At 50.5% G+C, this 23,524-nt stretch overlaps 1 long non-coding RNA gene across 1 annotated transcript; it reads left to right on the top strand.

Moving 5' to 3' along the window:
- The first annotated feature begins 971 nt into the window (after nt 1-971).
- Nucleotides 972-4,362, top strand: LOC117066775. The gene is made up of 3 exons (XR_004430503.1): nt 972-2,388; nt 2,596-2,814; nt 3,965-4,362. It is a non-coding gene; the product is annotated as an uncharacterized LOC117066775 (long non-coding RNA).
- The last annotated feature ends 19,162 nt before the right edge of the window (nt 4,363-23,524 follow it).

Below are 23,524 nucleotides of genomic sequence, written 5' to 3'. Positions count from 1 at the left end.
CCTGACCTCGTGATCTGCCCGCCTCAGCCTCCTAAAGTACTGGGATTATAGGTGTGAGCCACCATACCCGGCTGGGATCATTTTAATTTTTTTTAAATGGCGGGCGGATCACCAGGTCAGGAGATCGAGACCATCCTGTCTAACACGGTGAAACCCCGTCTCTACTAAAAATACAAAAAACTAGCCGGGCGAGGTGGCGGGCGCCTGTAGTCCCCGCTACTCGGGAGGCTGAGGCAGGAGAATGGCGTGAACCCGGGAGGCGGAGCTTGCGGTGAGCCGAGATCGCGCCACTGCACTCCAGCCTGGGTGACAGACCAAGACTGTCTCAAAAAAAAAAAAAAAAGCCCACAACCTAGATCCCTCGTATGTGCAGTTCACAACACCGTTCATACTCCTCTGAGAATCAAATGCCACCACTGATCTGACAGGAGGCAGAGCGATGAGAAGTGGCTGCAAATACAGATGAAGCTTCGTGTGCTCACTTCTTGTTGTGTGATGCAGACAGGGCACCGTCTGTGGCCCCGGGGGTGGAGGACCCCTGGCTTCAACAACAGAAATGTACCGTCTCACAGTTCTGGAGGCCGAAGTCTGAGATCCAGTTGTCTGCAGGGTTGATCCCTTCTGAGGCTGTGAGCGGGACCCCCTTCCAGGCTGTCCTGAGGCCTTTGGTTTCCCTCCTTCCTTCCTTCCCTCCCTCCTCCCTCCTTTTCGCTCTCTCTTTCTTTCCTTTCCCCTCCCCTCCTCTCCCCTCCCCTCCTCTCCCCTCCCCTCTTCTCCCCTCCCCTCCTCTTCTCTTCTCATTCTGTTGCCCGGGCTGGAGTGGTTTCTGTTTGTGGTTTTTCTTGATTTATCTTGCCAGACACTTGCATGTTTTGATGAACTTTTCAAACAGCCACTTCTTTGCTTTATATTCAGTTGTAGACTGAGTTTTCCTGGGGGGATTTTGGGGTTGGGGAGGAAGGATCTTCTTTTTTTTTTGAGATGGAGTCTCACTCTGTCACCCAGGCTGGAGTCCAGTGGCATAACCTCCACTCACTGCTACCTCTGCCTCCCAGGCTCAAGTGATTCTCCTGCCTCAGCCTCCTGAGTAGCTGAGATCACAGGCATGTGCCACCACACCCAGCTAATTTTTTTTTTTTTTTTTTGGTAGAGATGGGATTTCACCATGTTGGTCAGGCTGGTCTTGAACTCCTGACCTCAAATGATCTGCCTGCTTCAACCTCCCAAAATGCTGGGATTACAGGCGTGGGCCACCGTGCCTGGCTGTAATCATTTGTCTTTGCTTCTTTCTTAACCCTTCCTCTGTTTCCGTTCTGCAGTGCGTGGTGGCTCCTTTGTGTGAGTTCAATGCTCAGCTGTGCATTGTTTATCTCTTAGAGTAGGTGTGAATTTTCTGTTTTCAACCAGCTATGTGCAAACATGAACTCCTATTTTTATAACTGCTCAGACATTCCTATGACAGGGCCTCACTTCTGCTTGGCAACAAGAAAACTGAATTTAATTTCATTTAATCCAGTAAACAGTTCTGTCAGGCATTTTTCTCTAGCGGAGTCTGGTTGAAAGCTTCACTGCTCACAGGGAACATTCTAGCGTTAGCGTGGTGGCCTCCGGCCGGTGCAAGGCTTTCTCAGAGCCCAGGTGGCTCCCTGCAGGGAGGAGAATTCCACGCTCTGTCCCCTTCCTCTGCCAGGGACCCACTTACTAGTCTCCTGGGGCTGCTGTAATAGAGGACCACAAACTGGGTGGCATCAAACAACATAACATTTATTTCCTCACAGTTCTGGAGGCCAAAAGTGCAACATCAAGATATTAACAGATACTGACCTGCTCCCTCCGCAGGCTATAGGGAAGAGCCTCCCTTGTCTTGCCCAGCTTCCGGGGCTGCTGGCCATCCTGGGCATCCTTTGTCTTGTGGCTGCCTGGCTGCCATCCCCATCCCTGTTGTCACTTGACCTTCCGTTCATGTGCCTCTGTTTTCTCTCCTTATACAGACCCCAGTGATTGGATTGGGATCCACCCTAACTCAGTATGGCCTCAGCTTAACGAATGACATCTGCAGAGACCCTATTTCTACTAAAAGCCACATTCTGAGGCTTCTCATGGACTTGAGTCTTTGAGAGACGCTGTTCTGCTCCACGCAGGGAGGGAACCGGGAACTGAAGGCGTTGCATTTGAGGTCTCGGGTTTCCTCTTCCGATGAGCAGCCTCGTCCGGCCCCTGAGGCAGGGGTGATGTCTGCGACTCAGGGTCTACACCCTGCCTGCTGTGGAATCTCCATCACAACCACAGGTGTTTTGGAGGCCAGTGTACAGGCCCTGCACACGCTGAACGTCACTGGGAACATGGACACACCCCCCTTCTAGAAGATAGAACACATCGACCCCCATTGTGAGTACAATTTTTTGAAGTCCCCAATGCAATGGGACTGCCCTGGGGAAGACGGAGACTGTGATGGGAGTGTTGACTCCCGTGGGAGGTGAACCGAACGGGATGTGGGCGCTCAGGGTGGAAGAACGATGTAGGTGGTCAGTGGTCAGTGGGCCACATCCACATCTGGGCTAGATGTCACTAAGGTGCTGTTCCGTCTCCTCGCAGCCAGGCATTGCACAAAATAGGCCATCTGGGCCATGGTGGGGGTGAACATCCAGCCTGGAGGCCCTCGCACAAGCCTGCTGAGAGCCTCCAGTTGGGGGCACACACGGGCAACACCTGGCCTAGTGATGCCCCACCTGGGCTGCGCATTGAGACCACCGGGGAACTTTTAAAGGGCTGATGTCCGATTGCTCCGGGGATTCCGAGGCGAGTGGGAACGAGGTGAGGTCTGGGCTTGGGGGTTTTAGTGTTGGTCATCCACTGTGACACTGAGAACAGAGGCTCTTCGTGGGTGAGCCCTTGGGGAACCCAGCTGGCCAGGCCCCTGGGTCTAGAAAAGTCGCCTGAGTCTGAGAAAACTCACCTTTCCCAGAGCCTGTGGGTGGTCCCAGGCCTGTACCTCTGGCCCCGCTCTCTGTTCAGGCCGCTGAGCAGGGCTGATCCACGTCCTTCAAGCAGCTGCTCAGATATTTCAAACCAGCTTTCATAGGCTTTCCATAGGAAGGGGACGTCTGCTTGCTGAAGCCAGGGGCTGGTTTGGCATGAGGTATGTCAGGTGCGCTGGGGGAGCTGTGATCTTTCCTGGGCCCCCCTCTGCTCAGCACAGCCACCTCGGGCAGGCACGCAGAGAGGATGGCCGAGGCCACCAGAGCCCCTGTGGCTAGGTGTGAAGGACCTCTGGGTGCTGGAATCTGCACGTGTTCCCATGTAGTGCTCAGACCCTAGACTTGCAGGTGGAATGGCTGAGGACAAGTTCCTGGGGAGGAGAAAGGCCTGGCCCTGGGGTGACAGATGGCGGTGTCACCCCATCCAGTCCCTCATGAGCTGTGCACACTGGGCAGGTGGCCCCTGCAGCCTCTGTTCCGCATTTTTGAAATGAAGGGGGCGGAGGGTGGTGTGCGCGGCCCCAGCACATCATTCAGCATGGAGGGGTGTTGGTCATAATAATAAGGATGAAAAGTCCCTTCTAGAGTTCCTCACCTGCATGCACGGTCCCAGGGCATTCGCCAGGTTGGCAGTTGACCTAACGCCCTCACCCCAATAGCCCAGAGTCAGCGATGCCTGTTGCCTCCACCCCAGTGCTGTGGGACTAAGGCCTAGGCAGGTTCAGTGGCTCGAACAGGGCACCTGGTGGGTGGGCAGGAGAGCAGACGCCCCCGGCCACCAGGCTCACCGCCTCCTGGGCCCACTTGTGAATAGAACAGTGCTCCTGTGTTCACTATTGGCCAGGGTCCCCCTTCCACATCCACTCGCAGCTGGGGTTACACCTCCTAGGGTCCCTCTGCAGCCTCCACTCACAACTAGAAGCTGAATGACCTTGGTTCTTCCAAATGACCTTTGGAACGACCGATTGTTCTGCTTTCTTCTGAAGACTATATGACACATGATCAGACCAAACCAGAGCTCCTGGTTTTCAGATCTGGGGATGAATTCCTTAGCACAGATGGAACCGTGAACTTCTATGATCCACTGCCAGGAAGGAAATACCTCAGGTAACACTGCTGCCTGGCGGTGATGAGGGGACAGCCAGTTCCCCATGGTCACATCCGCCTGACGATTAGACCAGGCAAGAATTTGGGCAACACAGCCAGTCTTAAGGTTTGCTTGGAAATGATCAGGCCAAGCAAAGCCGGAGACTGGAAATTGTATTTCCAGATCTTCATTCAGACTCTTTTCTTTATGATTCATAAAATTAAACAGACAAACAAAGATTCACGTTTGAGTACCAAAAATTCTTACATTCCTTTTTATTTATTTATTTATTTTGAGACAGGCTCTCCCTCTGTTGCCCAGGCTGGAGTTCAGTGGCATGATCTTGGCTCACAGCAGCCTTGAACTCACAGGCTCAGGTGATCCTCCCACCCCAGCCTCCTCAGTAGCTGGGACTACAGACCCATGCCACCACACCCGGCTAATTTTTTAAAAAATCTTTAGTAGAGATGAGGTCTTGCTCTGTTGCCCAGGCTCGAATAATCCCCCATCTAAACCTCCCAAAGTGCTGGGATTACAGGTATGAGCCATTGCACCCGGCCTCAAAAGTTCCACTATTCTTCTAAAGCCTTCATTGTGTAGTGCTTTCTTACCTTTTCCCTCTTTATTCAAAATATTCCAAATCTCTGCCCCTGGAACTGCCTTGTGTCTTTTTTTTTTTTTTTTTGAGACAGAGTTTCGCTCTTGTCGCCCAGGCTAGAGTGCAATGGCACGATCTCGGCTCACCACAACCCCACAACCTCCACCTCCCGGGTTCAAGTGATTCTCCTGTCTCAGCCTCCTGAATAGCTGGGATTACAGGCATGTGCCACCACACCCAGATAATTTTGTATTTTTAGGGGGTTTCTACATGTTGGCCAGGGTGGTCTCGAACTCCCGACCTTAGGTGATCTGCCCGCTTCAGCCTCCCAAAGTCCTGGGATTTCAGGTGTGAGCCACACCGCACCCAGCTGCCTTGTGTCTTTTCAAAAGAGGAGGCTGTGGTCTCCTTATTTCATGGCTATGTCAATTTCTGTGTAATTAGAGGCCCTGAATTTTCATCCTTAACATTGTCCTCTGGGTGGTGGTCCCAGACGACTCCGATGGCAGCAGGCACATGTCCAAGCCAGCTCTCCGGCCCACATCCGGTCCCTGGCTTGATACAGGGCAGCATCTTCCCTTTCCACGAGCACTCGAACTCTGCTCAGACACAGTGGGACTCTCCACCCCGGTCCTTGGCGTTCTGATGGGGTCAACTTCCTGGGGCTCCTGGAACAAATGTCCATGCACTGGGCAGCTGAAAGCAACAGCAGTTGATTTTCTCATGTCCTGGAGGTCAGAAGTCCAAGAGAGGTAGCAGGGCTACCCTCTCTCTGAAGGCTCCAGGGGAGGGTCCTACCTGCCTCTTCCAGCCTCCAGTGCCCCCAGGTGTTCCTTGGCATGTGGCAGCGTCACTCCAGTCTCTGCTCCATCTCACATGAACTTCTCCTCTGGGCCTGAGTCTCAAGTCTCCCTCTGCCTTTCTCTGATAAGGACACCAGTCACTGGATATGGGGTATGCCCTAATCTCATATAATCTCATCCCAAAATCCTTAATTATATCAGCAACAGTCCTTATCCCAAGGGTTCACATGTACTAGGAGTTAAGACTTGGTGAATCGTTTTTCCAAGGCTTCACGTTCACAGGAGTTGGGGCTTAGACCTAGGAACTTTAGGCCAGGTGCAGTGGCTCACGCCTGTAATCCCAGCAGTTTGGGAGGCCGAGGCGGGAGGATCATGAGGTCAGGAGATCGAGACCATCCTGGCTAACACGGTGAAACCCCGTCTCTACTAAAAATACAAAAACTAGCCAGGCGAGGTGGCGGGCGCCTGTAGTCCCAGCTACTCGGGAGGCTGAGGCAGGAGAATGGCGTAAACCTGGGAGGCGGAGCTTGCAGTGAGCTGAGATCCGGCCATTGCACTCCAGCCCGGGCGACAGAGCGAGACTCTGCCTCAAAAAAAAAAAAAAAAAAAAAAAAACACAAAAATTAACCAGGCATGGTGGCGCACGCCTGTAATCCCAGCTACTCGAGAGGCTGAGTCACACCATTGCACTCCAGCCTGGGCAACAAGAGCAAAATTCCACGTCAAAAAAATAAAAAAATAAAAACCCAAACAAAAACAAAAAAATAATTCCAGAGGAGAGCACAACACAACTGGAGTAAGGCTCCTGTGATGACAGCAGAGGTGTCCACCCTGGATGGCTGTCGTGTGCAGCAGAGTTTGGTGTCTCATGGATTCAACTGCAGGATACTGGAGGATGAGCTTGGAGATAATCCGGCCAACTTATTTCACAAATGAGGACACAGGCCGGGCACGGTGGCTCAAGCCTGTCATCCCAGCACTTTGGGAGGCCGAGACGGGCGGATCACGAGGTCAGGAGATCGAGACCATCCTGGCGAACACAGTGAAACCCCGTCTCTACTAAAAATACAAAAAAAACTAGCCGGGCGAGGTGGCGGGTGCCTGTAGTCCCAGCTACTCGGGAGGCTGAAGCAGGAGAATGGCGTGAACCCGGGAGGCGGAGCTTGCAGTGAGCTGAGATCCGGCCACTGCACTCCAGCCTGGGCGACAGAGCAAGACTCCGTCTCAACAAAAAAAAAAAAAAAAAAAAACAAATGAGGACACCAAGGCACAGAGTGATGGGGTCCCTTTCCGGGCACACTGAGCTAGCCTGTAGTAGAGCAGGTTTGAGAGCTGAGTCGATTGCCGTGGTCCTGTCTCTGGCTTTCCTACAGGGCCCGGCTGGTGCTGGGGTGTGTTACATCTTCTCTCCAGCTCGCCACATTGGTCTCTTCATTGTTAATGTGAAGAAAAGGGCATTTGTCTTAAGAGGAAGAGAAAGGCTACGAAGTCCCTTTTTTTTTTTTTTTTAAGATCTGAGTCTCGCTCTATGGCCCAGGCTGGGGTGCAATGGTGGATCTCAGCTCACTGCAGCCTCCGCCTCCCAGGTTCAAGAGATTCCCCTGCCTCAGCTTCCCAAGTAGCTGTGACTACAGGTGCCACCACGCCTGGCGAACTTTTTGTATTTTTAATAGAGACAGGGTTTTGCCGTGTTGCTCTTTTCTTTTTTCTTGCGTCTTGGCATTCCTTTTCACAAAGATGCTGAGACATAGGTTCTGGTCCTTTGCAGGGTCCACAGTCCACATGCAGGCCCGGATGCTGTTACTGGCATCAACTTTGCTGGGCTCTGGACCTGTCTTTGGCCGTCAGCTGCCGAGGACCAGCAGAAGACATGTTCTGGGTACATGCGGAGGACCATGCTGGGCTGCCGAGGATCTGGAAAATAGGAAATGGAGCTTCTCATGCCACTGTGGAAGAGTTCTGTTGGCAGTTGTATTTGGACAAACAGAAGTTCGAGATTTGGATGGTTTTCTGGTAGTCTGACCAAGTCAAAAATTGGCCCACGTTACTAATACAATCTGTATCTGTCAGGATTTAACCAGAGAAACAGAACCAGCAGGAGACATAGGCTATATATGCAGATTTATCGCAGGGAACTGGCTTCTGTGGTTGTAGGAGCTGGCTAGACACATCAGAATCCACGGGCCCGGCCGTCAGGAAGGGCAGCCTGGAACTCCTGGGCCTGAGCTGAAGCTGCTGGCTGAGGTTTCCCCATGGAAGAAAAAAATTCCATCTGAAGCCAGCAGCTTTGGCCAGTGGTAGAGAGATGCCCCGTCCACAAAGGGCAGGGGGTGGTGTGGCAGGCACCCTTCCCGGGGACACAGTGTGGCGACTGTCCCTATTCCCCCAGGCAAGCACATGCAGGGTCGTGAGGATGGGGCAGATTCCAAGAAGGCCTTGGCCCCCATCCTCCCCGGCCCTTCTGCCTGGGGCTTCTTTGTGGCTGAACCCTGCCTGGCCACACACAGCATCCTGCACTCCCCAATTTTCTTGGTTTGGAAATCTTAAAAGTGTGGTTTTCCTGTGTCCCAGTTCTTTCAACTTCTTTTGTTTGCTGGCCTGGTACTTCTGTAACTATCTGGTAAGGACACATTTTTATTTTGTTTTTAATTTCCAGTCCATTATGGTACCCACACTTTTGTAAACCACGATAAAGATGAACGACCAGAAAAATGATGAAGCGCTTAGATGACATGGCAAAGTAAAGTGGCCGCCAGAGTTTCTAAACACTCGCTCTCAATTTCCATGCTCAACAAGGCCCAGAACAGTCAGTTCCCAGACTGTCCCTGGAGCACAGGCCAGGCACCCTAGGTGATTAACTGAGGGGTTCCATGAGTATTTCCTGAGCACTGTAGGCTGAGCACTGTTGTAGCCCAGAGAACTAAACCTCATACCCAATAGTTACTTTTTCTAATCCTCTCTCTCCTTCCACCCTCCACCTTCAAGTAGGCCCCAGTGTCTGTTGTCCCCTCGTTGTGTCAACGTGCCCTCATTTGGCTCCCACTTATAAGTGAAAATGTGCAGCATTTGGTTTTGTGTTCCTGAGTTAGTTTGCTAAGGATAATGACCTCCAGCTCCACCCACGTTTCTGCAAGGAACATGATCTCATTCTTTTTCATGGCTGCATAGTGTTCCATAGTGTATATGTAGCACATGTTCTTTATCCAGTCTACCACTGATGGGCATTTAGGTTGATTCCGTGTCTTTGCTATTGTGAATAGTGCTGCAATGAACATATGTGTGTATGTGTCTTTATGGTAGAACGATTTCTATTCCTTTGGGTATATACCCAGTAATGGGCTTGCTGGGTTGAATGGTAGTTCTGTTTTTAGCTCTTCGAGGAATTGCCGCGCTGCTTTCTATAATGACTGAACTAATTTACATTCCCATCAACAGTGTATAAGCATTCCCCTTTCTCCACAACCTCACCAGCACCTGTTATTTGTTGACTTTTCAATAACGGCCATTCTGACTGGTGTGAGATGGTATCTCATTGTGGCTTTGATTTGCATTTCTGTAATGATCAGTGATATTGAGCTTTTTTTCATATGCTTGTTGGCCACATGTATGTCTTCTTTTGAAAAGTGTCTGGAACTTTGCTTTTAATGAGGGATACAGACAAATTAACATAATACATAAGTAAATTAAACAATACTTTAGTTAGGGCGGTGCATCCTAAGGAAACACTAAAGTGGAGAAGAGGGATACCAGCGATGAATTGGTTTCTTTTTTTCCTGTTGGATGGGGGTGTTGCCATCAAGGATGAAAACAAGTTAAGTAACCCATCTATTGAAAGGAATTCATGCTTGTCCTTACCAGTGAATACATTTTTTTTTTTTTTTTTTTGAGACAGGGTCTTGCTCTGTCTCAGGCTGGAGCGTGGTGGCGCGATCTCAGGTCACTGCAAACTCTGCCTCCCGGGTTCAAGTGATTCTCCTGCCTCAGCCTCCCGAGTAGCTGGGATTACAGGTGCCTACCATGACACCTGGCTACCTTTTGTATTTTTAGTAGAGACAGCGTTTCACCATGTTGGCCAGGCTGGTCTAGAACTCCTGACCTCAAGTGATCCGCCCATCTTGACCTCCCAAAGTGCTGGGATGACAGGCAGGAGCCACCGCACCCGGCCACATTTTTATTTTAACAAGATTTTCTTATCAACAAACACACAAAGATGCACACAAGATGAGAATTTCTGAACCAAACCGTTGATCCACACAGGGAAGACTTCAGGGCAGGTTGACATCCGGGGCTCGGGGAAATCTCTCCGCATTTGCAGGACAGAGCTTGGACAGGCCCAGGAGGAATTGCTGAAAGGAGCCAGGACGAGAGAACAAGAGGATGAGACAAAAGGTAATGGAAAAGACGAATGGTTTTTCGAAAGCCAGGTACCCGTCACCCATGAAGCTTCACAGGAGGAAGAGGCTGCTCCCTGGGCTCATGTTCCCAGTTCCCTCAGCAGGAGGAGGCATGGAAGGAGGGCACCAGAGTCTCATACTCTTCACACAATGCAAACAAGCTGGGAAATCAGTGATCTGGTCACAATTAGCAACTCTTTCCCAACAATAATGTGCTCACTGGTTTAGCTCAGTGGACTCGGTGTTCAACTGTGAAAGAGAAGAACAAAATTAAGGAATGCGCACAAAAGGCTGGAAAGAGTGTCAAGGCTGTCTAAAAGCTGCAGTGAAATTAGTGCTTTCTAGCTTGCAGGGTGAACAAGATTCCACGAGACCATGTGAGTTTATTTTTCTACTTGGCAGTACATAACATGGAGGCAGGTGATCATAATAGGCAAGGCTGATTCAGCACCCACTGTGTCCACCAGGACTGTTCTAAGAGCTTTATATATGTACACACACACACACACACACACACCACACACACACACACACACATATATATATATATTTTTTTTTTTTGAGACAAGGTCTCGCTCTGTCACCCAGGCTGGAGTGCAGTGGTATGATCTTGGCCCACTGCAAACTTCACCTCCCAGGTTCGAGGAATTCTTGTGCCTCAGCCTCCCGAGTAGCTGGGACTACAGGCATATACCACTATGCCCAGCTAATTTTCATATTTTAGTAGAGACAAGGTTTCACCATGTTGCCCAGGCTGGTCTTGAACTCCTGACTTCAGGTGATCTGCCTGCCTCGGCCTCCCAAAGTGCTGGGATTACAGGGGTGAGCCACCACGTCTGACCAGAGCTTTATAAATATTAACTCACTCAATCCTCATAACCACCTTGGGAGCTAGGTACGTCTCTTATACCCCACTCAGAGATGAGGAGACTGAGGCTGCTCTGCATGAGCCTGCACTGTGAGAAGTGGGCACGCCAGCACACAAACCTTGCTGTCATACTTTCTTCTAACTTGGCCTTGAGATGTCTCTCTGGAGAGTATCCATTGGCCAGGACAGCCACTTTCTAGGAGAGCCTTGACCAGGAGCAGAGTTAGGTTTGGGGGTGCCAGTCAGGTGCGACGGGTAAGGGGGCAGCTCAGTGGAAGACAGGAAGACACAGAAGTGGTTCATTATTCACAGGTCCTGCAGTAATAATACCTAATAAACCTCCTGGGTGCCCAGGAGGACTGATGGGCAGTCCAGAGACAGCAGAGAGCTCCATCAGTGGGTGGGGGCAGGGGAGAGAGGGATCTGTGGACCAAAGCCTTTACTGGGGTCCTGGGCATTACCCAGCAAGTTTCCCACAGGGGGTTCCAATTGGTGAGTTTGGAGCAAGTGTCATGAACCCTGTGGGGTCACCCTGTGACTGAAGGGTGGTCACCACAGCAGAGCTGCACAGTCCGTGTTCGGTATGGGGTCCATGGAGTGAGTTCAGTAGGCTGCGCATAGCTATCCCAGCTCAGCCAATAAAGATTAACTCGTTCAATCCTCACAACCACCCTAGAGGCTAGGTGCTACTGTTATGCCTCAGTCTCCTCGTTTCTGAATGGGGCATGAGAGATGTACTAGCTCCTCGGGGTGGTTGTGAGGATTGAGTGAGTTAATATTTAGAAAGCTCTTAGAACAGTCCTGGTGGACACAGTGGGTGTGAACCAGCCTCACCTATTTTTTTTCACCTGTCTCCATTGTATGTACTGCCAAGTAGAACAATAAACTCACATGGTCTCGTGGAATTTTTTTTTCACCCTGCAAGCTAGAAAGCACTACTAATTTCACTGTAGCTTTTAGACAGCCTTGACACTCTCTTTCCAGCCTTTTGTGCGCATTCCTTAATTTTGTTCTTCTCTTTCACAGTTGAACACCGAGTCCACTGAGCTAAACCCGTGAGCACATTATCGTTGTTAAAGAACTGCTTCGGGAGGCTGAGGCAGGAGAATCACTGGAACCCGGGAGGCAGAGGTTGCAGTGAGCTGAGATGGTGCCATTGCACTCCAGCCTGGGCAACAATAGTGAAACTCCATCTCAAAAATAAAAAAGAATTGCTAATTACAGCTGGGCGTGGCAGCCCACGCCTGTAATCCCAGCACTTTGGCAGGCTGAGGCAGGGGGGATCACAAGGTCAGGAGTTTGAGACCAGCCTGGCCAATATAGTGAAACCCCCATCTCTACTAAAAATACAAAAATTAACTGTGCTTAGTGGCACATGCCTGTAATCCCAGCTACTCGAGAGGCTGAGGCAGAAGAATCGCTTGAACCCAGGAGGTGGAGGTTTTAGTGAGCCAAGATCGCACCACTGCACTCCAGCCTGGGTGACAGAGCGAGACTGTCTCAAAAAAAAAAAAAAAAGAAAAAGAAAGAATTGCTAATCCCAGCTATGCACAGCCCGTTGACCCCGCCAGGAGGTAGTCACCAGGAGGCAGTGATATAAGGCAGATGTCTGGATCAGCTGCCTTGAGGAACTGGGAGGTGGAGGAGACCTGGAAGCTGGGTTGAGGGTGACTGCACCCTGCTTCTGGCCTGAGAATGTATATTCAGAATGGATGCAGAGGCAGCTCATTATACCCGGCTATTTGGCTCCATGTCTGGGCTACTGCGTACGATGCCATCCTGCCTCTCGGTAAGCACCTATCATCCTTCTTGGCAAGTTGGGAGATGCTGTCCCAGGTGGAGGGAGCACCCTTGCTTCCCACCCAGAGCCCTGGCACCCAGGACCCCCAGGACACTGCCATTTCAGCCCACTCAGAGAGGGAGTGCCTAGACATCATCTGTCCCTCAGCAAGGCTTCTTATGCCCAGGACATGAAGCTGGAAGGTTTTGGAAAGCCTCTTGCTGGCTTTGCCAGGAAGGTCTGAGACCAACCAATCAGAATGAACAACAAAATGTCTGCGTTGTCTTGACTTTAAGAAGAGAACAAATAGGTCCAAACCCACAGTAGCTAAGCCTGCCCTGTCTGAGGGTGGCCTCTCCCCAGCAGCTCCATCTTCTCCTGGAAATGCATGAAGACTTCCCAGACGAGAACAAGCAGAGGCTGTTTACTCAGAGCTCTCTAGGGCAATGAGTCAGCCACCAGGCTGGCGTTGGGGAGGGACTCAGGCAGGTGGAGTGGGGGAAGCTCGGGAGAGCCCTGATTAGAGGCTGTTGGCACAGGGAGGCTGGCATGCGGCTGGCTACAAGCGGGCCTTGATTGGTCAGGAGGACATATTTACTATTTTCTGGTTGGTCCTGAGTTGGAAACAAGGACAAAAATTAGGGAAGCTGGGGGTCCCTGCCCGAGGCCTGGCCAGTTTGGCAGGATGGCTGCAGAGGTGGTGGGCCAGAGTTCTATCGTCCTGTAGGGTTTGGCTGTGGCCCGACTGTGTGTTCGACCTCTTTTTCTTTCTTTCTTTCTTTCTTCTTTTTTTTTTTTGAGACAGAGTTTCGCTCTTGTCACCCAAGGCTGGAACGCAGTGGGGTGATCTAGGCTCACTGCAGCCTCTGCCTCCTGGGTTCAAGTGATTCTCCAGCCTCAGCCTCCACAGTAGCTGGGACTATAGGCATGCACCACCACTCCTGGCTAATTTTGGTATTTTTAGTAGAGACAGGGTTTGCCATGTTGGCCAGGCTGGTCTCGAACTCCTGACCTCAGGTGACCCACCCGTGTTGGCCTCCCAAAGTGCTGGGATTACAGGCGTGAGCCACCGCACCCGGCCTTGATCTCTTGTGCTAAGTGAGAAGGTTCTCCAGGATCCTGGGACTTGGGGTTCCCACGAAGTCCATGGCATTGTGCTCTGATGGACAGCAGTTCCCAGGAACGCCAAAGACCATGGCGCCAATGGGAGGTGCTGGGAGGTGCTACACCCTCAGGTGAGAACGGAGTGCCACATCGTGGATTTCCCAAGTGGCCTTCATAGTGACTGCCAGAATCCTGTGTCATCCTCTCTACGGGGACTAAAGTGACCCCCAGGATCTCCCTGCCCCCCATGGCTCAGGACAGCCAGGCAGCCTAGAAAAGCCAGGGAGCTTGGAGGTGGGGGTACTGAGAGTGGAGGGAGGCCCACTCAGGGTCCCTGGTTCCTGGTATCCTCTGCCCAAGCGTCTTCCTACCCACCTCTCCAGGGCTACACTGTGATATAGCATGGGAACTGTCCCACGGATCTGGCGATGGCTCAGCTATCAGAGCTGATGGGTCTCACTACGTAGGGGACCTCAGTGCCTCCCGTGACCTGAAATTTGAAATCCACCCCAAGCACCCCTAACAGCCCAGTTCTAAATCTATCCTGGCCTCTGCTGAACCCCTGTGGGTCCCTGTTTTTAGCCAGCGCCACCTTTGGGGTTAAGAAGCCCCTTATCTCTCCAGGCAGGTTTGGGGTTCTCTTTTCTTCTTTGCCCTCCTGGTTTCTTTTTCTAGCAGGGCCAAGACTAGGTGGGTACAATTTTTCCTTGGGCAGAAAATTAGCAGGAAGTCGGGGGCGAGGGCCAGAGTGACCGATTCTTCCTTTTGCCTCTGGTTCCAATATCGGCCACAGCACTATGGCTAACCCCATCTGTATGGCAAATTTGGATATTTTGTTATGAATGTTTGCATTAGATTTGGTTTTCTTCAAACATTGCATTCAAATATGAGTTATCTCTGTCACTGAACCTTGGGGGCCCCTTCAATTGTGCACCCCAGGCAAGGGCCTCGCTGGCCTCTGTGCTCCCTCCCTGCTGTGGAGCCCTGAGAGCTCCTCCACGTGGCGTGTTCCTGGGTGGGTGAGTAGACCCTTCACGCTGTAAATGGATTTTTAGGTTTCAGTCATGATTTCTGCATAACCTTTTGTTAATTAATAATTAACTCGGTGTACGAATATTTCTTGAGCCAGCTCTGGTCCAAGAACTGTGGCAGGTGCCAGGATTCAAGAGGAAGCAAAGTCTTTGCCCTAATGAAACTCGTGTGTGTCTTCCTCGCCCATAGACCCTGCGGCTCTGCAAATCCCCAGCTGCTCAGCCTTGTCAGGGTGGACGAGAAGGGGTCCTGGGAGGGGCCTGGTAGCCAGCATCGCCCCTACTCAGATTTTGGAGTCCCTGGTGGGCAACATGCATGTTGGGAGAGGGAGCTGAGCCAAATGCCTCGGGCCCTCGGGACAGGCTTAGGCATCCCGAAGGAGGAGAAGCTTCCTTCGTCCCAGGCGTTCCTTCTATCATGCAAACAACTGTCAGAACCAGCGTGCGAGACACCTGCGTGGACAAAGAGCAGACAGAGCTGGATGACTTTGGGGAGCCCCGTCCCCTCCCACTCTAGGCAGGCACATTCCTGCTCTTTTGTAAACACACTTAGAGTTTCAGAAACAAGTTCCCACAGACCCCAGCCCAGGACCTCACAAGCAGTTGGCGGTGTGTTGAAGAAACAGTGATGAACGAAGGCACCCCATAAACAAGCCGTCTTTAAAACCCCCAGGTGTCATCTGTCTTGCAAATCCAGAGATGCAGATGCTATTAGATCAGCCTTACTGCTGACAGCAGTCATTTCTATTTGCCTTGTAGGGGAGACTTTTAGCTGTTTGCAAGTCAGAGTTCACGAACACTCAGTACTTTTCCTTACTAGGAATCAGAGGAAGGTGGGCCCCTGGGTGTCCTTCAGCACCAAGGCTGGTCGTGACACTGGAATCTCGCCTGACCTGGACCTTCGCAGGTTCTTGCTGGGATGCCATTTCACTAAAGCTGAGTGTGACCTTGGGTAGGTTCCCAGCTATGCGGGTTTCTTCTCAGGGTTTCTCATTTTCGGGCATTCAGAGGACCAAAGGTCAGCCGGATGAAGTGGCTCACGCCTCTAATCACAGAACTTCGGGAGGCTGAGGTGGGAGGATTGCTTGAGATCAGCCTAGGGAACATAAGGAGACCTCATCTCTATAAAAATTTTTTAAAACTGTAGCCAGGCATGGTGGTGGTACATGCCTGCAGTCCCAGCTACTCAGGTGGCTAAGGTGGGAGGATCGCTTAAGCCCAGCAGGTCACGGCTGCAGTGAGCTGTGATCATGCCACTGCACTCCAGCCTGGGTGACAGAGTGAGACCCTGTCTCAATCATAATAATAATGATTTTAAAAAGACCCACAGGTCAAAATCGCAACTTCAGTCTCTCACCCGCTAAAGAGCTCCTCCCTCATCCTCGTTCCCATCCCCATCTCTCCTCCCCGACCCCCACCTTCACCCCCACCCCCAGCCTCACCCCCACCTCCACCCCACCTTCACTCTCACCTCAGGCCTGGTTGTGTAATGTAATCACTGATAGGATTGGATGTAAACCTACCATCTCGCTATTTGTTTTCAACTTGTTCCATCCATCTGTCATTCTCTTCCCCTGTTTTTCTGCTTGCTTTCAGACTAGGTTTTTGTTTTGTTTTGTTTTCGTTTTGTTTTGTTTTGTTTTGTTTTGTTTTGTTTGAGACAGAGTTTCATTCTTGTTGCCTAGAATGGAGTGCAATGGCACAATCTCGGCTCACCACAACCTCCACCTCCCGGGTTCAAGCAATTCTCCTACCTCAGCCTCCCAAGTAGCTGGGATTACAGGCGTGTGCCACCACGGCCGGCTAATTTTGTATTTTTGGTAGAGACGAGGTTTCTTCATGTTGGTCAGGCTGGTCTCGAACTCCTGACCTCAGGTGATTCGCCGGCCTCGGCCTCCCAAAGTGCTGGGATTACAGGTGTGAGACACCATGCCCGGACCAGACTAGGTATTTTATGATTTAATTTCATCTCCATGGTTGTCTCCAGGGCTATACTTTTGTGTTTCTTGGCAGTCATTCTAAAATTTACAGTAGATTTGCTTTCTGGCTTGAATAGCTGGCACAGGAGGAGAGTGACTGTAAGAAATTAAATGTGTCAATTACAATGTCTGTAATTCACTCGAAAACACCCCACCATCATTAGTGTGATGTCATATATGTGAGAAGGTCGAAGCTTTAACTTGACGAATTGGTCATTGACTTACTTGCACTCTCATAGGCACAGGCCAGGTGGTCAGCCGGCGTTTTATCAGGAAGAGCCACCCTCTCACGGTGGTGACTACAAGTCCTGCTATTGACATCCCCATTTGCAACCGACACTTTGCCAAAAGGGTGTCAAAAATAGCTTATTTTCTATTGTTGAAGGTAGACACCTGCTAATGAGCACCTTGGGTATGTGAGTCCGCTGTGGTTTGGAGACTTCCCTGGCCCTGCACAGACAGGGTGGAAGAATCCCCTCAGGCCTGCACCCTTCACCCCTAGGGGCGGCTGCAGCAGGAGCCCTAGGAGGTCCTTTGTCCAGCCAGGAGTACTGGGGGATTCCCACAGCACAAAGCTGACCAGAGGCAGTGAGATTACAGTGTAATCCCAGCACTTTGGGAGGCCAAGGCAGGAGGATCACCTGAGGTGAGGAGTTCAAGACCAGCCTGACCAACACGGTGAAATCCCGTCTCTACAAAATTACGAAAAATTAACCAGGTATGGTGGCGGGCACCTGTAATCCCAGCTACTTGGGAGGCTGAGGCAGGAGAATCGCTTGAACCCAGGAGATGGAGGTTGCAGTGAGCCGAGATCATGCCATTGCACTCCAGCCTGGGTGACAGAGCAAGACTCCATCTAAAAAAAAAAAAAAAAAAGATCCTGCTGGGTGCCCAGTGCACTTTCAGAGCACCTATGGGACAGACTTTAGATGTCAGTCATGCTTGCAGGACATATGAGCATTTGGTGCCTGCTTTGGTGATTACTGTTTGTACAATAAATGCCATTTTGCATGGTAGACTCTGCTTCGAGACTTACTTCTATGATCACCTGGCTGTGAGATTGGGCTCGGGGGGCTAGCTCTCCCCTCTTGGATATTTTGGTAGCTGCTGTCATGAACAAAAAGAGCTTTCTAGTCGTGCACCATATGGTCATATCACAGCTTGCTGAATCCCAATAAGACCCCATGGATAGAGTTACATCATTCGCTCTGTTGATTACATCATGGTATTCACTGTTCATTTTCAGCTCCCAATAATGCAATTATTCCCCTGAAATTTGACTAGGAAATTTCCATTTCTCTTCACGCCAATCAGGTTTTCTTGTAAACAAAGGGTACTTAGTCCTTGAGGATTTCTAAAGAAGTCACAAAATGATTTAAAGTGTACAAATATGAGAGTTTTTAATAAGTGAAAGAGTTATATCATATTCGGCAACAGAAACAGTACAGCCATAGAGGTACTTCCCAACATCTATTTTCAAAATAGTGTGATCCATAGGAAGAATTTGCTTCAAAAGTGGTTAATTCCTCATTCATTGTCAAGACGTTATCTTTGCATTACAGAAGTGGAGTGTGTATGTGTGTGTGTGTTTAAATATCTGCTGGCTAGCAATTTGTTGACTAAAAGCTGCAAACATTTGTTAAGAGAAAATTTCAAGGACCTAAATATATGGAGAGCCGTGCCGTGCTCACACGCTCACACGCTCACGGATCAGAAGACTCAATATTGTAAAGATGTCAGTTCTCCCCAAGTTGATCTACACAGATTTACTGCAGTCCCGACAGATATGCCAGTAGATAATTTTTTTTTTTTTTTTTTTTTTTGAGACAGAGTCTGGCTCTGTCACCCAAGCTGGAGTACAGTGGCGCGATCTCGGCTCACTGCAAGCTCCACCTCCCGGGTTCCCGCCATTCTCCTGCCTCAGCCTCCCGAGTAGCTGGGACCACAGGTGCCGCCATCACACCCGGCTAATTTTTGTAATTTTAGTAGAGACGGGGTTTCACCATATTGGTCAGGATGGTCTCGATCTCCTGACCTTGTGATCCACCCACCTCGGCCTCCCAAAGTGCTGGGATTACAGGCGTGAGCCACCGTGCCCGGCCCAGTAGATAATTTTTAAAATAATAGGAACTCGCAATCTGATTCTAAGATTGCTATGGAAGTGCGAAGGACCTAGGCTAACCAAAATGCCTTTGATAAGAAGAACACAGCCGGGCGCCATAGATCACGCCTGTAATCCCAGCACTTTGGGAGGCCGAGGCGGGCGGATCACGAGGTCAGGAGATTGAGACCATCCTGGCTAACACGGTGAAACCCTGTGTCTACTAAAAATACAAAAAATTAGCCAGGTGTGATGGCAGGTGCCTGTAATCCCAGCTACTCGGGAGGCTGAGGCAGGAGAATTGCTTGAACCTGTGAGGTGGAGAGTGCAGTGATCCAAGATTGTGCCACTGTACTCCAGCCTGGGCGACAGAGCAAGACTCCGTCTCAAAAAAAAAAAAAAAAAAAAAACAGAGAGAGGGGATATAACCAGGTGGGCCTCACCTCCCTGGGAGGTCAGGCTGGGAATTCAATGTTTCAGGTATCTCTGTGGCCAACTTGGCCAAAAGGGAGTTCTTTCAGTTGGTGGTGGGGCTCAGAATTTTATTTTTCATTTTTAATAATTATTCTATAATCTATAACCAGATATAGTCTTATACCCAAGCTTTAGTATAATTTTACACCTACTAAATCCCCACTACCTGTATATAAACAGTAAATTAAAATATTATTTCAAGACAGTCCGACAAACCCCTCTAAAGACTTCTCCCAGGCTGTGGTCAGTCTCTAGTCCTCAATAAAACTCTAAATAAAACTAACTTGAAATCGTTAAAAATATTTTTTTTCTTTCATCAACATACTTTAGTACTAGTCAGGCAAGACAAGAAAGGCAATAAGGAGTATTGCGATTCCTTGTTTCCGTCTGCAATTTTTTTTTTTTTTTTTTTTTTGAGACCGAGTCTCCCTCTGTCACCCAGGCTGGAGTGCAGTGGTGTGATCTCAGCTCACTGCAATCTCCGCCTTCCAGGTTCAAGCGATTCTCCTGCCTCAGCCTCCCCAGTGGCTGGGATTACAGGCGCCTGCCACCACGGGGCCCGGCTAATTTTTATATTCTTAGTAAAGACCACCATGCTGGCCAGGCTGGTCTCAAGCTCCTGACCTCAAGTGATCCGCCTGCCTCGGCCTCCCAAATTGCTAAGATTACAGGCGCGATCCACCGCGCCCGGCCCCCATCTGTATTTTTAATAGAGATGGGGTTTCACCACGTTTGCCAGGCTGGTCTCCAACTCCTGCTAGTACCCTATTGCTTAAGAAGCCTTCAGGGAGAGAGGCCAGACTGCACGGAGACGCGCCTTGGGTAATTAATTCCCAAATCTGGGTTGCGCCATCCACCGCGGTGACTGACGCGGGGTCAGGAGGCGGCCGCGGCAGGCCGGCTGGTCTCTGCAGCGCGGACAATCTTCCCTCCCCACCGCAGAAGTCTGGTGCTCCGCAGAGATGAGCCCTGTCACAGTGGAATGAATGTCCTTGGGGTAGATTTCCAGACAGACAGACGTGAGTCAAACCACAGGCAGGAAATTTCATTTCCAGACTGCGCTCAAATTCTTTTTTCCTGACCCATGACATTCAAAGCACATTTCGTTTTACAGACCGAGCTGAGCGTCCTTCCGGCCAGAGGCCCGGACCCCAGGGCCGTGTGGTTCACTCCCTTCCTTCCCCTCAAGTTCAGAGTTAAACTTGAGGGTTTCCTGCGAACAGGACCAGAGGTCAACAGAAGCACGGGGCAGGAAGGGGAGGGTGCTGTCTGAAGAGGGGAAGCCTGGTGCCTTGCTGTTTTTGACATTATTTGGACTCAGATATTTAACTTAGAGCACTTGATTTTCGTCATAGAGTTTTGCTTTATGTTTTTGTTTTTTTTTCAGTATGAGATATTATAAACCGAGTCACGAGGAAGAGATGATGCTATAATACAGTTTAGGGTTTAAAAAAATATATTCCAGGGTCGGGCACAGTGGCTCATGCCTGTAATCCCAGCACTTTGGGAGGCTGAGGCAGGTGGATTACCTGAGGTCAGGAGTTCCAGACCAGCCTGGCCAACATGGTGAAACCCCCGTCTCTACAAAAATTACAAATTAGCTGGGCGTGATGGTGCACACCTGTAATTCCAGGTACTCTGGAGACTGAGACGGGAGAATTGCTTGAACCTGGCAGGCAGAGAGTTCAGTGAGCCAAGATTGTGCCATTGCACACCAGCCTGCGCAATAAGAGTGAAACTCCGTCTCAAAAAATATATATATTTTTTAATATATATAAATATTATTTAAAATATATAAAATAGGCCAGGCACAGTGGCTCAAGCCTGTAATCCCAGCACTTTGGGAGGCCGAGACGGGTGGATCACGTGGTCAGGAGATCGAGACCATCCTGGCTAACACGGTGAAACCCCGTCTCTACTAAAAAAAAAATACAAAAAACTAGCCGGGTGAGGTGGTGGGCGCCTGTAGTCCCAGCTGCTCAGGAGGCTGAGGCAGGAGAATGGCGTGAACCCGGGAGGCGGAGCTTGCAGTGAGCCGAGATCCGGCCACTGCACTCCAGCCTGGGCGACAGAGCGAGACTCCGTCTCAAAATATATATATATATATTCCAAAGAAAAAGGGTCTTTGTCCTTTTAAGAAAATAAATTTGATATTTTCAGGTGTCTGGTAGAAGTTGAGCTATAACATGCTGGAAGCCCAGGGAGGGACCATTGACCTCCTAGAGCCCAGCCTGTCCTTGAATCCCCACCCCGCGGACATGTGAAGTGAGCTGGGCAAGGAGCGTAATGAGCGGACGGACAGCCTGGAAAAGGCCAGGTAGGCGCCAGGCACTCCCTCTCTCCCTGCAGCAGCAGGAGGCACAGGCTGCAGGTTCACAGCCACGGTCTCTCCTGCTAGGGAAACAGTCACCGTGAGTGAGCCCAGCCACCATGGCTGAGGTGACAGGTACTCAGAGGTCAGAGTGCCCCTCTATCATTCTGCTGTGCGCCTGGCTGCTCACTGGAAAGCATTTGTCTCTGAGTCCAATCTGCCCCGATTTCTCATTTGTTTGGCTGGCGTTGGTTCTGCTGAAATAGACCCAGAGCAGCAAGGGTCACTTCTGAGGACCATGGAACCCTGGAGCAAAGATGCCCTGCCCTGTCTGTACTTGAACCCAAACAGGTGCTTTGAAAGCCTCCACGCTTGGCCCTGACCCTCCAGGTCTCAAAGCTTCCCAGGTGATTCTGCTTGTGGCTAAGCAGAGAACCTCAGCCTTAAGTTACACCTGCCACTCAGGTAACCCGTGGGGCTTGTTGAAGGCAGCTCGGGCCTCAGGTGTGGATGACTATAAAGCAGGGATGGCGAGGTGTGGTGGCTCACGCCTGCGCTCCCAGAACTTCGGGAGGCCGAGACAGGAGGATTGCCTGTGACCGGGAGTTTACGACCAGCCTGGGCAACAAAGTAAGTCTTATTTTTTGTCTCTACAAAAAATAAAATTAGCCAGGAGTGGGCTATAGTCCCAGCTACTCGGGAAGCGGAGGTGGGAGGATAGCTTGAGTTCAGGATTTCAAGGCCATCCTGGGCAATATAGAGATACCCTTTCTTTCAACAACAACAAAAATAAAATAGAAAATAAAAGCCAGGCGTGGTGGTGTGCCCCTGTAGTCCCAGCTACTCAGGAGCTGAGGTGGGAGGATGGCTTGAGCCCCATAGGTCAAGATTACATGCAAGATATGATTGTGCCACTGCACTCCAGCCTGGGCAGCACAGCAAGATTCCTAAAAAAAAAAAGAAAAGAAAAGAAAGAAACACTGAGGGCCTTTTTAGCGAGGATAACTGGCTGCTTTCAGTGAATTTACTTAAAATAGAAATCAAAATTTTACTCTTAAATCAGAGACTCTCAAACCTTAGCCTGCATCAGAGTCCCCTGGGGGCTTGTGAACTACAGATCGCTGCCCCCTCCCCCCGCTGGGTTTTCTGCTTCTGTGGCTCTGGGGTGGCCCTGGAGTGGCCACGGGCTCTGTGATCCCAATGAGCATCCAGCTGATGCAGAGGCTGCTGGTCCAGGGACCCCACTCTGAGAACCACTGCTCTAAGGGGGTGGGGGGAAGAAAAAGGAAAATTACAGAAGACTTGTCTTATCTAATTAATAAAAATGCAGATTGCAAGTGCATTCTTAGCATAATCACAGCATGAGCTGAGTGGGTGTGACTGAGCAGGGAGGAAGGTCAGGGAGGGGCAGCTCCACGGCCGTGGGCTGGACCGCCTTCTCACCACGCAGCGAATGGACCGATGCCACCTGCAGCTGTTTGCGATGGACACAGAACGTGCAGATGGGGAGATGGCAGGAGGGATGGGGCTCAGTGATGCTCACATCACAGGCACCCTGTGTGAAGTGGAAGGGTTCCTACTGCACACTGTTCCTACTGAGAACACAGATGCCAGCCCCCAGGAGCCAGACTACGCTCCAGGGGAGGGACACCCCCTGTCTGAAGTCCTGAGAATCAACCTTGCCGCCTCCCCCAAATTCAGAACCCCCTCGTGATGCTGAGGCTTGACAAAAGGTTCTCTCCTTGACCCAACTTCAGGCAGACTCTGCTGAGCCCTCTTTTTTTTTTTTTTTTTTGAGACAGAACCTCGCTCTATCACCCAGGCTGGAGTGCAGTGGTGTGATCTCGGCTCACTGCAACCTCTTTCTCTCTGGTTCAAGCGATTCTCCTGCCTCAGCCTTCCAAGTAGCTGGGATTACAGGCGCCCACAACCACACCTGGCTAATTTTTGTATTTTAGTAGGGATGGGGTTTCACCATGTTAGCTAGGCTGGTCTCAAACTCCTGACCTCAGGCAA

This window comes from Trachypithecus francoisi, unplaced genomic scaffold (genome assembly GCF_009764315.1).
Source record: "Trachypithecus francoisi isolate TF-2019V2 unplaced genomic scaffold, Tfra_2.0 Lachesis_group20, whole genome shotgun sequence".
Lineage (NCBI taxonomy): Eukaryota > Metazoa > Chordata > Mammalia > Primates > Cercopithecidae > Trachypithecus > Trachypithecus francoisi.
Note: the sequence above shows the minus strand (reverse complement) of the source record. Positions and strands in the feature narration are given on the sequence as shown.